Here is a 13,223-nt window from a genome sequence, read left to right on the forward strand (position 1 = left end):
TAAAATTCAAGGTCATTTTGTAAATGGAATCTGCAACATGTAAGCTTTTGGAGTAGACTTTTTTCCACATAGCATAGTTCTCTGGAGATCCATTTGTGTGTCATCGATCATAGTCTGCTCCTTTGTATTTACTGTGTAATATTCCATTATATGGATATGGATGTACCACATGGTGTTTAGTGATTCATCTGTTGAAGGACACCAGGTTTTTTTTAAGCTTTTGGTTATTGCATATAGAGCTTCTATGAGTGTTTATTTACAGATTTTAGTTTGCACACACATGCTCCTTTCACTGGCATAAATGCCCAGGAGTACGATCTTTAGGTCATATGGTAGTTGCATGTTTTGTTCACTTTTAGGGCACTCCCATATTATTTTATAGAGTGGTCTTTTAATTTGCTTTTATTTATTTATTTATTTATTTATTTATTTATTTATTTATTTATTATTGTTGTTCAAGTACAGTTTTCTGTCTTTTACTCCCATCCCAGCCCACCCACCCAGCCTCCCCACTCCCTCTCATTTCCAACCCTGCCGAGTTCTTGTCTTTGTGTCTTTTATACTTGTTCTTGTAAACCCTTCCCTTTTTTCCCTGAAATTCCCTCCTCTCTCCCCTCTGGACATTGTCAGCCTGTTCTCTGTTTCAGTGTCTTTGGTTATATTTTGATTGTTTGATTGTTTTGTTGTTTAGGTTTTTATTAAAGGTGAGATCATATGGTATTTGTCTTTAACCACCTGGCTTATTTCCCTCAGCATAATGCTTTCCAGTTCCATCCATGCTGTTGCAAAGGGTAGGAGCTCCTTCTTTCCTCCTGCTGCATAGAATTCCATTGTGTAAATGTACCATAGTTTTTTGATCCATTCATTTACTGATGGGCACCTAGGTTGCTTCTAGCACATGGCTATTGTAAATTGTGCTGTTATGAACATTGGGGTGCATAGGTTCTTTTGAATTGGTGCTTCAGGGTTCTTAGGATATAATCCTAGCAGTGGAATTGCCGGGTGGAAAGGCAAATTTATTTTTAGTTTTCTGAGGAAATTCCATATTGTTTTGCATAGTGGTTGTACCAATCTGCAATCCCACCAACAATGAACTAGGGTCCCCTCTTCTTCACAACCTCTCCAACACTTGTTGTTTGTCACTTTGTTTATGATGGCCATTCTGACAAGTCCATTTTGCTTTTAAAACAGCAATGTTTGAGTGATCTTTCTTTTTTTGAGAGCCTTGCCAAATGTGCCATTGTTGATATGATTTATTTATTTTTAATTTTGTTAAGCTATACAAAGATTGAACATATTTAATATATATTTAAATGAGTTTTGATGTATGATACACCTGAGATATCATCAAAAGAATCAAATGAATGACATGACATCACTTCTAAAAGGTTTCATGTGGTCCCTTGCCTTGTGTGTACATGCATTTGCGTGAACACTTAGCATGAATGCTATCTACCTTTTCAAAGCTTTCAAGTGAAAACACTGTAGTGTTAGCTTTAGGCATTATATTATGTAGCAAACTCTAGGTCATATGTACCTTGTATGACTAAAATTTTATACACATTAAACAGCACCTCCCATTCTGATAGGTAAATAGTGATTTTTTAAATTATAATTTGCTTTCCCTAGTGAGGTTGTAAATTAGTGCTAATTTTTAAATCATTTATTAGATTTCTCCACTACAACCAATTTTGGAGATTTCTTTTTAGGAAGAGTTTTTAGTGATACGTTCGATTTTCTTAGAAATTTAGGATGCTATTCAAATTATCTGTATCGTATTGGATGAGTTGTGGTAGATTGTGTTCTGAAGGAAGTAATCCATTTCGTCTAACTTTTCAAGTGTATGTATTTATGGTTATTCATAGCACGTCTTTATAATTTTGATTATCTCAAGGTCTGTTGTTATAGCTTCTGTTTCATTCCAGATACTAATCATTTTTGTCCTTTCTCTTTCTAGTTGGGTAGTTTTGTTAGATGTGTGTCAATCATATGAAATTTTCAAAAAATTTGCTCTTACCAATTTATTTATATATTTTTCAATTTTATTGATTTTTTATCTCTTTTTTACATTACACGCTACCTTTTTTTAAAAAAATGGGTTTATTTTACTCTTTCTAGTTTTTGAGGAGAGAGTTTAGGTAATCAATTTGAGAATTTTCATTTTCTCTAATGTGTTCATTTAGTGGTATAAATTTCCATCACAGCAATGATGTAACTGTTTCTAACAAGTTTTATGATGTTGGATATTCACTTCAACAAAGTTAAATATATTTTATTACTTGCCTTGAAACTGTTTCAGCCCATGAATTATTTAGAGATGTGTTGTTTAGTTTCCACATGTTTGGATATTTATATGTGATTCTTCTATTGACTTCTGGTCTGACTCCACTATGCTCAGGAAACACACTCTATGTGGTTTTAATTGTTTTTACTTAGTTAAGGTGATTTTATGCCAGAATACAGCCCATCCCTATTACAGCATGTCATGCAACTCCTGTCAGTGAGGTCTGTTGTACGACGGTATTGCTGAGTTCCCTAACCTCAGTAAGTTCTGTTTAGACGTTCTATTAACTACCGAGAAAAGGATGTTGAATTTTCTGACATTAACGGGAGACTTACCTATTTTATCTTTTAGTTGTATCAGATTTTACTTCACAAATTTTGGAGCTCTGTTGTTTGTTGCATGTGAATTTTGGATAACTGTATGTTATCGTTTGGTTAGCTCTTTAATCATTATATAGTGTCTTTCGATCTTTTGTCATTTTCTTTACTGGAAAGTTGTCTCTATTTGATATTAATGCACTGATTATTTTTATTCTGATTAATGTTTACATAATAATCTTTCTACATTTTTAATTAAATCAAACTAAATTAATATGTAAAAAGTGAATTTTTTATAACATATAGATCGTGTTTACAAGTTCATTTTGACAATCTATTTTAATCAGTGTATTCAGATAATTTAATTGAACATAATTATTAATATCATTGACATGTTGGGCTGCCGTTTTATTTTCACTGTCTATTCTTTTGGCTTTATTTTCTTTATTTTTCGTTTTCTGCTTTCCTATGGATTATCTAAACACATTTTAAAATTTTGTTTTGCTCTATCCGTGTTTTTAAATGTGCTTCTTTGTATAGCCCTCTGCTGGTTCCTCTGGGTATCACACTACCTGTTCATAACTCATCTGTCTACTGGTGTGAACATTCGCCAGTGTAAATGAAGTGGAGACATCTCACCATCCTTTATGTCCTTTTACTTTTCTCCATTTACATTTGTCTTAGATATTATAGTACATGTAATTAGAGCCTCAACAGACAACGTTACAATTTTTGGTCAGCCATCAAAAATACTTAGAACGCTTATGAGAAAAAAAAGTAAATATAATGTATTCACATACACTTTTAACTTTCCAGAGTTTGTTCTTCCTTCCTTAGTGTTTGAAGATTTCTTCTCCTGCCATTCCTTTTCCACTTTAAGACCTTCGTTTAAGCATTTTAATAGGTTTTGGTGGTAAATTCTCTTAGTTTGCCATCCTTTGAAAAGTTCTGATTTTTTAAAAATCTTGGGTTATATTTTACTGAATATAGAATTTTAGGTTGACAGCTCTTCCCTGTTTGGATTTGAAAAAATGTGTCATTTTCTTCTGGCCTCCAAGGTCTGTGATGAGAAATTTATTGTCATTCATCTTGGTTTTTCTCCTATTGATAATTATTTTCTTGATGTTTTTGACATTTTTTGTTTTTAGTTTTAGAGGTTTGATTATGATACATTTTCAGGTGCATCTATTTGGATTTATCTTATACGGAGCTCATTCAGCTCAGTGAGTCTATAGGTTTATATTTTTTGCCAGATTTAGGAAGTTTCTAGTTATTATATTTGAACATTTTTTTAGACTCACTCACTTTCTCCTCCCTTTCCAGAACTCCAGTGACATGAATGTTAGATCTTTCACTGGGGCCCCTCAGGACCTTGAGGTTCTGTTCATTGGTTAGTAAGTTTTTCTCTTTGCTTTTTAGAGAGTGCAACCATAATTGTTCCGTGTTTCATTTTACTGATTCTTTTTTCCTGTCATCTCTGTACTGCTATTGAACCCTTCGTTAGGCTTTTTGTTGCATTTTTTTAGTTCTAAGAGTGTAGTGGTTTTCACTGAGACAGTGGGAGGAGTGAAAGTCAGTTTCATTACCACTAGTGAGGAGGAATTCCCAGCTCTGCTATAACCTGTTAGGAATGTTGGGGCACCTGGTCACAGCGTGACCAGGTATGAAAGTGTTGAGTCACTACTTGACCTTTTCAGGCCTGGGTGAGATAAAGCAATCATCTTTGTGGTTGTTGCCATGTTTGCTTTGCTTTGTTTGTTTCTTGTACTGTGGTGTTTTGCTGAAATATAGCAATTGCTACTTTTTATCTTTTATTATTAGTAGTATTTTTATTTCTGGTCTGTCTTAGCTGACCTTTTTCTGGTACTTTGGATAAAACCTAGGCTTTTGTTTGGTACCTTTTCACATTTCTGAGATAATAGCTTCTTCGGGTCTCATCTAAAATGTACAAGACAAAGAGAAAATCTAGAAAACACATCACTATTATTTAATGTGTTCTGAGGTGCCTAGTTTATGTGTCATTTTCTTCTCCTTTCTTAAAAGACTTTGTTTATTTTAGAGAGAAAGGAAGGGAGGGAGAAAGAAGAAAGAAACATCAATGTGTGGTTGCCTCTCATATGTTACCCACTAGGGACCTGGCCTGCAACCCAGGCATGTGCCCAACCTGGGAATTGAACCAGTGACCTTTGGTTCGCAGCCCAGGCTTCACTGAGCTACAGCAGCCAGAGCTATATGTCACTTTCACCTTTCTGAGTCTTCTATGTTCATTTTACATATAATGCTCAGGAGTTACTGTTGTACTTAGTGGGAGGAATAGAAAACTGTATCACGCCATCTTTCTGGAATCAGAAGTCTGATGTAGTCATTTAATTTAAACCTTGATTAAGAGTTCAACATTCCAAAAGCTACAATCACTTTATACTTTAGAAAACAGTAAAATGAATGCTTTTGTCCAGGTCTCAGAGGGACTTGATAACAGAGAAGACTGTAAAATTGTCAAGAATTTTTTTCTACACAATTTTCTTCCTTTAAAGTTTAAGATAAAGGTAATAAAATGTTTGTACAGTTCCATTGAAGTCCATTGTCAGTGGACAGATTAAAATATGCTGTATGTGTCACCTTTAAAAAATGTTCTTGTTATCTTCTTCATCTCCTAGAATAGTTATCTAGTTAGAACACTGGATTACTAATACCTTTGGGAAAACTATTACTATTAGTCCTGCAATCCCTAGTCCTGATACCAAGAGAGATATAAAACAGCTTTCTATTGTCCCTGGATAGGAAATAAGCAGTATCAGAAAAAGGCATTTATATTTTATTAGAACAACACAGACTAATTGGTTTATCTCCTTACATTCAGCAAATATAATAGAAATGATAATGTCCTCAAACCTGGGTGTTAGTCCTCATTCTGTCTACGGTTCAGCGATAGTCATTATGAATATGAACTCCTCTTCTCTAAAATGTTCCAATCATGACTGTCTTTGGGATTATTAAATTGATTAAATAAAATGATGAAAGTTAAGTTCATATAATAAGTGGCACACTGAATAAATGGCAGATGGCAAACATTATTACATGTTAGGAGATTGTTAAATTGAGAAAGTAATTTAATACATAATATGAGAGACTTTGGTTTGGTAGTAAGGCATTCATGACATTTTAAAATAACACATTTGCTTTAACTATATTTGCTTTTATCATGAGAAGATTTAAAATTTTCTGTACTCATTAATCAGAAGAACTTAATGATATGCAGTCACCCTGAAAAAAAATTTTTTTTCACAACATTGGCTTTTCACAGACTTATAATGATCAGAAAATGTAGCAGTGTGAAAGGTCACGGCAAAGCAAATTACAGTTCCTGCCACTGACCACTGACCAGCTGTGCAGCCTACCATTAGCAAGAAATAACCTTAGAAATTAGAAGAGTATTATATCAAATCATAGAGAGTGCACCCATCCAGTAATCAAGGCAACATAATTGTAAAGAACATCAAAGTGAATAACATATCCACTCAAAACTACCCATTTTAGTACAAAATTTATTTTATTATTATTAATGATTATTATTATTATTCTATTATAGTCATCCTAACTTTTCACCCGTTTTCCTCCCCCAACCAGCCCACCCCTGCTCCTGTAGTCAGTCCCTACATCTTTGTCCACGTCCGTGGGTCATTCATACACGTTCTTTGACGAGTCTCTTTCCATTCATTCTACCATGATCCCCCTCCCCTCCTGTCAGCTCTCATTCTGTTCTATGTTCCCATGTCTCTGGTTCTATTTTGATCATGAGTTTATTTTTTCACTAGATTTCTTTTATAAGTGAGATCATATAGAATTTGTCTTTCACTGACTGCTTATTTTACTTAACCTAACAGTCTCCAGTTCCAACCATGTTGTTGCAAAAGGGAGGAGTTTCTTCCTTCTTCCGGGTAGTGTTCCACTGTGTAAATGTACCACAGTTTTTTGATCCACTCATCTACTCATGGGCACTTAGGTTGTTTCCAGCACTTGGCTGTTGTAAATTGTGCTGCTATGAACACAGGGGTGCATATTTGCTTAAAGGATCTTATTTTTGTTAGTTATGTTATATAATCATTCTGCCAGTAATATATTTTTGAATGAACTTTTTAAAAATTAAGAACATATTTACTTTTAAATCCTGCATAGTTTGGGAGAAATCCTTGAACACTTTCAAAGGACAACTAATCTAATTATTATAAATTTTAGGTTACTTCTTATAAGCTCTCTCTTATGAACACAAGAGTTGTGGCAATACATTTTATTTGGATGTATAGACACCACTTATAAATATTGTGGAATGAATAAAAATGAGAAAATATTTTAAATGTATATTACTCTCTGCCTTGTTGTAAAAAAGAATTTCAGAAAAACTTAATAAATTCTTGAAATAAGACAAAAATAACATGAAATAAAGTAGGAAAATAATATTGGAAGAAAATTAGATGGTTTTTCAGCTACAAACTATGCAAATAATCTAAGAATTACATCCACATAATTAACCAGAATACCATCTGAGGTGCCAAGGAAAATGTTTCATTTTCATTACTGGGTGGGAAGGAACATCTGAGACTTCAGATGGTGAGTAAGGGTGACTTTGCCCTAATTCATGAAAATCAAGACAGCAAATTTCAATATGATCAAATTAAAAAGAGCACAGGGAACATCCATGATGATAAAAGATGACTACAATTAAAACTCGTGTTATTTAGACATTGTTATTGACACCATAAGTATCACCATGTGCTCTGCAAGCTGCAGTGTGCCCCCAAGGTGGTCATATGAATAACAAGATTAATTTTTCTCTCTGCTAGATGCATGCCATGGAATAGGCTTGCTTGAGATACAAAGGAAATTTTAGCACGCCAACATGAAAAATGCCAAACTGGGGTGTTATCAAATTAGATGTGAAAGTTTTGCTGTGATGAGCCACTATATCATGATTTATTACATATTTGTTTCTGTTGTTTTGTTCTAGCTATTTCTAAAACTTGATGTTTATTTGTTTATTAATGGGAGGACTTGGGAGCCTAAGGATTTAAAATAGCTCTTTTATTTAGTTCACTTTCCTCAAATGAAAAATCGTGTTGGAGTGGTTATTTTTGAAGAATGCTCACTTACACTCACTAACAAGGTACTTGTTGATTCTTGGGGAAACGTGTTTAGAATAAGAATCCCTGATGAGCTACTCCAGCTTGAAAGTATTAAAAATTCAAACACTATAGTTTGAGGTTCGTAAATTATATCTGACACATTACTCATATTTGTGTTTTAAATATTCAAAGATAGCCATACTTTTCTCTACTACTTCCTTTCTTGCTCTTTTTTTTCTTCTCCATTTTCCATTTTTTGCTTGTATCTGTGCTCCTTAAGTGGGTGTACACACACATATATACTGTTCTATCAATACTCTATATTCTTGAGATATTTAGAAATCTGCATATTGTGATTTTTGCCAAACTGATAGGCTAACACACAACTTGTGAGAATAGTATTTCTTGAATACTCTTTTGGTTACAGGAACTGTGTTTTTATCCCAAACACACTACGTGAGCTGAACTGACTTTGCATTGTTATATGAGTTATGCTACAGAGCTACAAACCTTGTTTGTTAAGTGACTTGCAGCTCTCCCATTATTGAATATATTATATCTTATGGCATCATTGATTACCTTTCTCCATATTTGTTTTTCTCTTATTAAGAAAATAATTGTGTGTCTGAGTGTGTGTGTGTGTGTGACTTTTTGTTCATGGTCATTCTCAAGAGCTGACTTGAGATGGCCTCCCTAAAATGCCCATCTCCTAATTCCTGGGACCTCTAAATGTCACTATATTTAGCAAAAAGGACTTTGCAGATGTGGTCAAGTTCAGGATCTTGAGATATGGAGATTAAGAAGATAATCCTGCATTATCTGGATGAGCTCCAGAAGTCAGAGTCTGAAGGGAAGGCAACGCGATGAGGGAAGCAGAGATTGGAAGGATGTACTTCGAGGATGCAGGAAGCGGCCACAAGTCAAGGAATAAAAGTGGGAGCCAACAAGGACCAAAAAACAAGAGATTATACTCTAGGTGTGTCCAAAGGAAACATCTTCATCGTGACATTGAATTTAACCCAGGGCAACTGCTTTCAGGCTCCTGGCACTAGGACTTTAAGAAAAGAAATCTGCAGTGCTGTAAAGCCTCTAGATTTGTAGTAATATGCTCGCATTACTTTCCTCTTGTTGCCATTGCATTTTTTAAAGAAAAAAATGGCTTCAATAAAATTTACATGGGTATCATATTTAAGTGTAGTGTGGTCAGAGTTGTGCAGCCATCATCATGACTAAATTCAGAGCAACACTATCACCCTTTAAAAAATCCCAGGTCCATTTTTGAGGGCATCCTTTTGTATTAAAATTAACTCTACTTAAGGTAGGTAGGAGCATCTCAGTAATAATTGGTCAAAATAATTCAGCTTCTGCTAGGATTGGAATAGATCTCTAGTGGCCATCGCATGGCCCTCGATGGCCTTCAAGTGCTTGCGCTTTCCAGCCCATCTCTGATGGATCTCTGCATGGAGGCTGCCCTTGGGGAGGACCTGGTCTCTGGGGAGGTGCGATACCTCTGGATGGGAGGGAATAGTGGTGAAGGTAGGTAAAGACCTCTGGGGCAGTGTCCACAATCCTGGGTCATTTACTCTCAGGCTCTTTCATTTACAACACTTCTTAATGACAATAACAAATTCATTTTAACCTTTGAATAGAAAAGCAATCTAGATACATCCCTTTCTTTCCATATAACTTGCTTATTCCAGAAAGTGTTTCAAGTAAATTCAAAAGAATCTAAAATGAAATCAGGAAAATGTATAGAAATTAAAATTTCACTATAATGTACAGCTAGAAGTAGGCTGAAACTACAGAGTAGTAACCAAAATAATTCACTGGAGTTGGCACAGAAGTTCGTATTCAGAGCTTTGAAAATTGTGTGAAAGGAAACTCTTTGTCATTGCAATCTTCAAGGGCTGTGATATAAAAATGAACTGATTATCCGGAGAAAACATAATTCTTCATCTTGGAATGATAATTAGGAAGATACTTACAGTGAGTGTCCCCCGAGTGAGGGCACTGTGTGAAATGGAGCTGTTGATCCACGCATATTTATTCAGCATACTATGTGTTAAACACAGGTACCAGGAACTTGGGATGCACCGGGAAGAAACAGAGAAACCCTTTGCTCTCAGCCACCCAGATGCTTTCAATCAGATACTCCAACGTCCTTCAAAGAGACTTGGCAACGAGGTGCCGAGGCTGGTGACAGCACTCCACAGTCACAAATGAATAAAACCAATTATATAGGCAAGCTGGCCTGCGTCCTTGAAAATCATTTAATGTCATAACTTATTTAGTGAATTTTGGCTGACATTGATTTGAAATTTTACTTCCTGGCGAACGCACACAAAAAAAGATCTCTTTTAAGGAGCTTCTAGAATTCAGAGCGAATAGTCAAGGTGGGGTCAAGATTACAATCTTTTTTATGGACGCTTAAAACCTCAGTAAAATCCGTCTGAGATGCACTGTGGGTATGTATGCCCATACTCAGGTCTCACGTTCTCTTTAGAAAATTGTTCTGAACCAACTTCACCTGTAGATGTATGGTGAGGACAGATTTCACATCCACTCTATAAAGCAAGAAAGTGTTTAGGTTAGTGCATAACTAATGATATGCTTGGATGAAAATAGCATCTTAAAAGACCCACAGAACTTTACCTTGAAGAGTGATACTATTCTGTATGAAAAATAATCAATTAGAATGTGGTTAATATTTTAAAACCTTACTGCTTAAATATTTTAAACAAACATTTGGCATGTGTAGGCAGTACTGAGGTACTTGAGTTTTCAAACAAAACTTTGAAGTAACTTGTTAAAAAGGTTATTTTTCCAGTAGGCAGAACAGACGGAAATCTCATTCATCTCACCTCACAACCTAGAATTGTTATAATTATAATTTATTGAACACAAATACAAACTGTCAAAACTGTGACTTCAATTCCCATTTGAAATCTACGATGTATTGTTACCAAAATTTTACATACTTGGTAAATAAAGTTCAGAGACGTTAAGTAACTTTGTTGATGTCACAAAGATGGCTATTTGGCCAGTACATTATTTAAAATTCTTCTGTTACTAAAATCACCTCATTTTAACCAGTTGACTCTTTGTCCATCTATCCCCAAATTTCTTCCCCTCTTCTTCCTTCAATTTTCTCTTTCCCCTCAAGCTACATAAGTCTCATTTTCCTTATACCTCAAGAAAAAGTCTATTGTCAATGTTCACATGTACCAGATATTTCACTAGGAAATGTTTATGCAGATGTTACATTAATATGACCATAGATACAAGTTCAAATGTGCTGAAGCCTTTGCCTATTATGGAGCTGGTTGAAGGAAGGAAGTAAACACTTGCTAGTGGGCAGAAGTGCCCCAATATTAGAATGAATCTTTACAGACTGACACGAAAGAAGTGTGAGAAAACATTAACATCACAAGTGGCAACTTGAACAAAAAGATAATGATCTTGAAGATCACAGCACAGAGACAGATTTATAACAACAGTTCCATTGGTCAAAGTGCAAGTGAAGGTTAAGTTAGCTGATGCCAATGTGGTCCTGTACATACAGAAGTCAGAGTTAACTTGTTAAGCAATTTATCCAGTTCATGAAATATGTTTCAGGCTGCCCAGGCTTATTATAAGCAAAGAAATGGGGACAAATACAAAAACAAAACAGAACGAAAACCCCCCAAATACAAGGCATCCAGGGTTTAAACAGTAGCAGCTAAAGTATAAAAAATGTAGCAGAAAAATATTAAAGTTTCAAAATTTATTAAACCTAGCGAGTCAGTGTGTGGCTATGGAAGTGAGACGTGAAGTGTGGTAGACATGGTCTTGTGTCCCAAAATTTTTTCACAGTTATACCCCTCCAGGGGTCATGCCTTTCTGGAGGGGAGCTTACCTCCGGTGACCCATCAAAGAGCAGAGAGAAAGGCCTAGCCATTTGAAGCCAGCAGCCAAGGGCCATTCCAAGTTCAGAGCTTCACCTGTGTCTCTGTTGCCTGTGGAAGTCACGTCCTCTCATGGGAACATGAAAAAGTATTCTGCAGGCCAATGTCTGGGAGACTGTGGTATGGCAAGATTTATTTGGCTGATAATAGAAGGGCACCCCTGGGTTTCCAAAGTCTCATTGCTGGCTATCCTGCCATAGAAAAAATCTGATCGTGTCTTCATCCAGACCCAGACAAAGGCTAGTGTCCAATGGCCCTGTTTCATATTGAAGCCTAGTCCTTTGGAGCCCACATGGTCTGTTGAAGCCCTCATGGCTGCTTGACCCCCATGGCTGCGTGGAAAGAACCTGCAGAGCAGCGGGCTGAGCACATTTTCCCAGGCAAGAGGGGGAGAGTACTTCGTCCCCTGGGATTACATTACCTCAGGTTTGGGACAGACCAGGAGTTTTTTTCAAGATAACCAATCAACTTCCCAAGCTTTTACAGGCTTGCACTGTGCCTGCCTTCCAAGCTGTCCATTCTTCCTCCAGGCTGGAGTGACAGGCCTCTATGGTTGCCATATTGGCTCCTATTACACAGGCCTCATAAAAGCATCTCCCCTGGGCCATTTTGACTTCTACTGCACATGTGCTTCCTCCCCCTTTACTGTTCTGTCCCTTCTCCTGTGATCTTTAGGGAATAGATTGCTGGTTCCCTGGAAGTATGTGAAGCTGTAACTTCTTTTTAAGCAAGCAGGCTCATGCTCCCCAGTGGATTATACTTAATAACATCTGGCCTTCTTTGCTCCCTTCTTTTATTAATCTAGCTACCTATGCTAATATCGTCACCCACCAGAATGACATTCCATGCTCCCCTCTCTGCCCATTGCTACTTTTTTCCCTTCCTTAGAGGACTATTCTTAAAAATAATCCCACACTGTCTCAGATACTGAGGCAATACTCAGTGACAACATGTGACAATACTCAAGTACCTGAACTGAGACTTCCTTATCAAAATTGGGAATACTGAAGGGGAAAGTTGTAAAAAGCAATACATTAAGTTTTAGTGTTCTCCTGGACAGAAGAGGGGAGGGGATAGATGAAGCTCTCCTGTGGGTAAAAACATAGTCAGGACTGTAGCTCAGGAGTAACGGCTGAGTGAAAATTTGTACATTTAAAGTTTTTTAAATCCAAAATATCTGTATTTTTTTCTTTATTATAGACATAGTTCAAGCCTATTTTTTCAAATATCCTCATTTATAGCTAAGAAAGTATTTTGGTTACAGTATGAGCAGATTTTAACAACCCCTTTATTGTTTTGGCAGTTTGAATATTTGTGAATTAAGTTTGTTGTGTAACTTGGTGTCTTCCAGTGTTGAAGAATTATAGCAGACAAGTCCAAATGAAAGTGAAGATTCTATTCCCTTAGCAGCTCACTCTGGACATGGTATCCCTTCTGTCAAGCTATTTTCTTTATTGCCCAATTTATGCATAACTGACAAGGTGTCCCAGTTGCCTGTTATAATATCCTTGCTTCTTCTTTGATGGGAAGGTGATGATGTTTCAAGGGGTTTTCTTCA

This window comes from Artibeus jamaicensis, unplaced genomic scaffold (genome assembly GCF_021234435.1).
Source record: "Artibeus jamaicensis isolate MK-2021 breed Jamaican fruit bat unplaced genomic scaffold, CSHL_Jam_final scaffold_369, whole genome shotgun sequence".
Classification (NCBI taxonomy): Eukaryota; Metazoa; Chordata; class Mammalia; order Chiroptera; family Phyllostomidae; genus Artibeus; species Artibeus jamaicensis.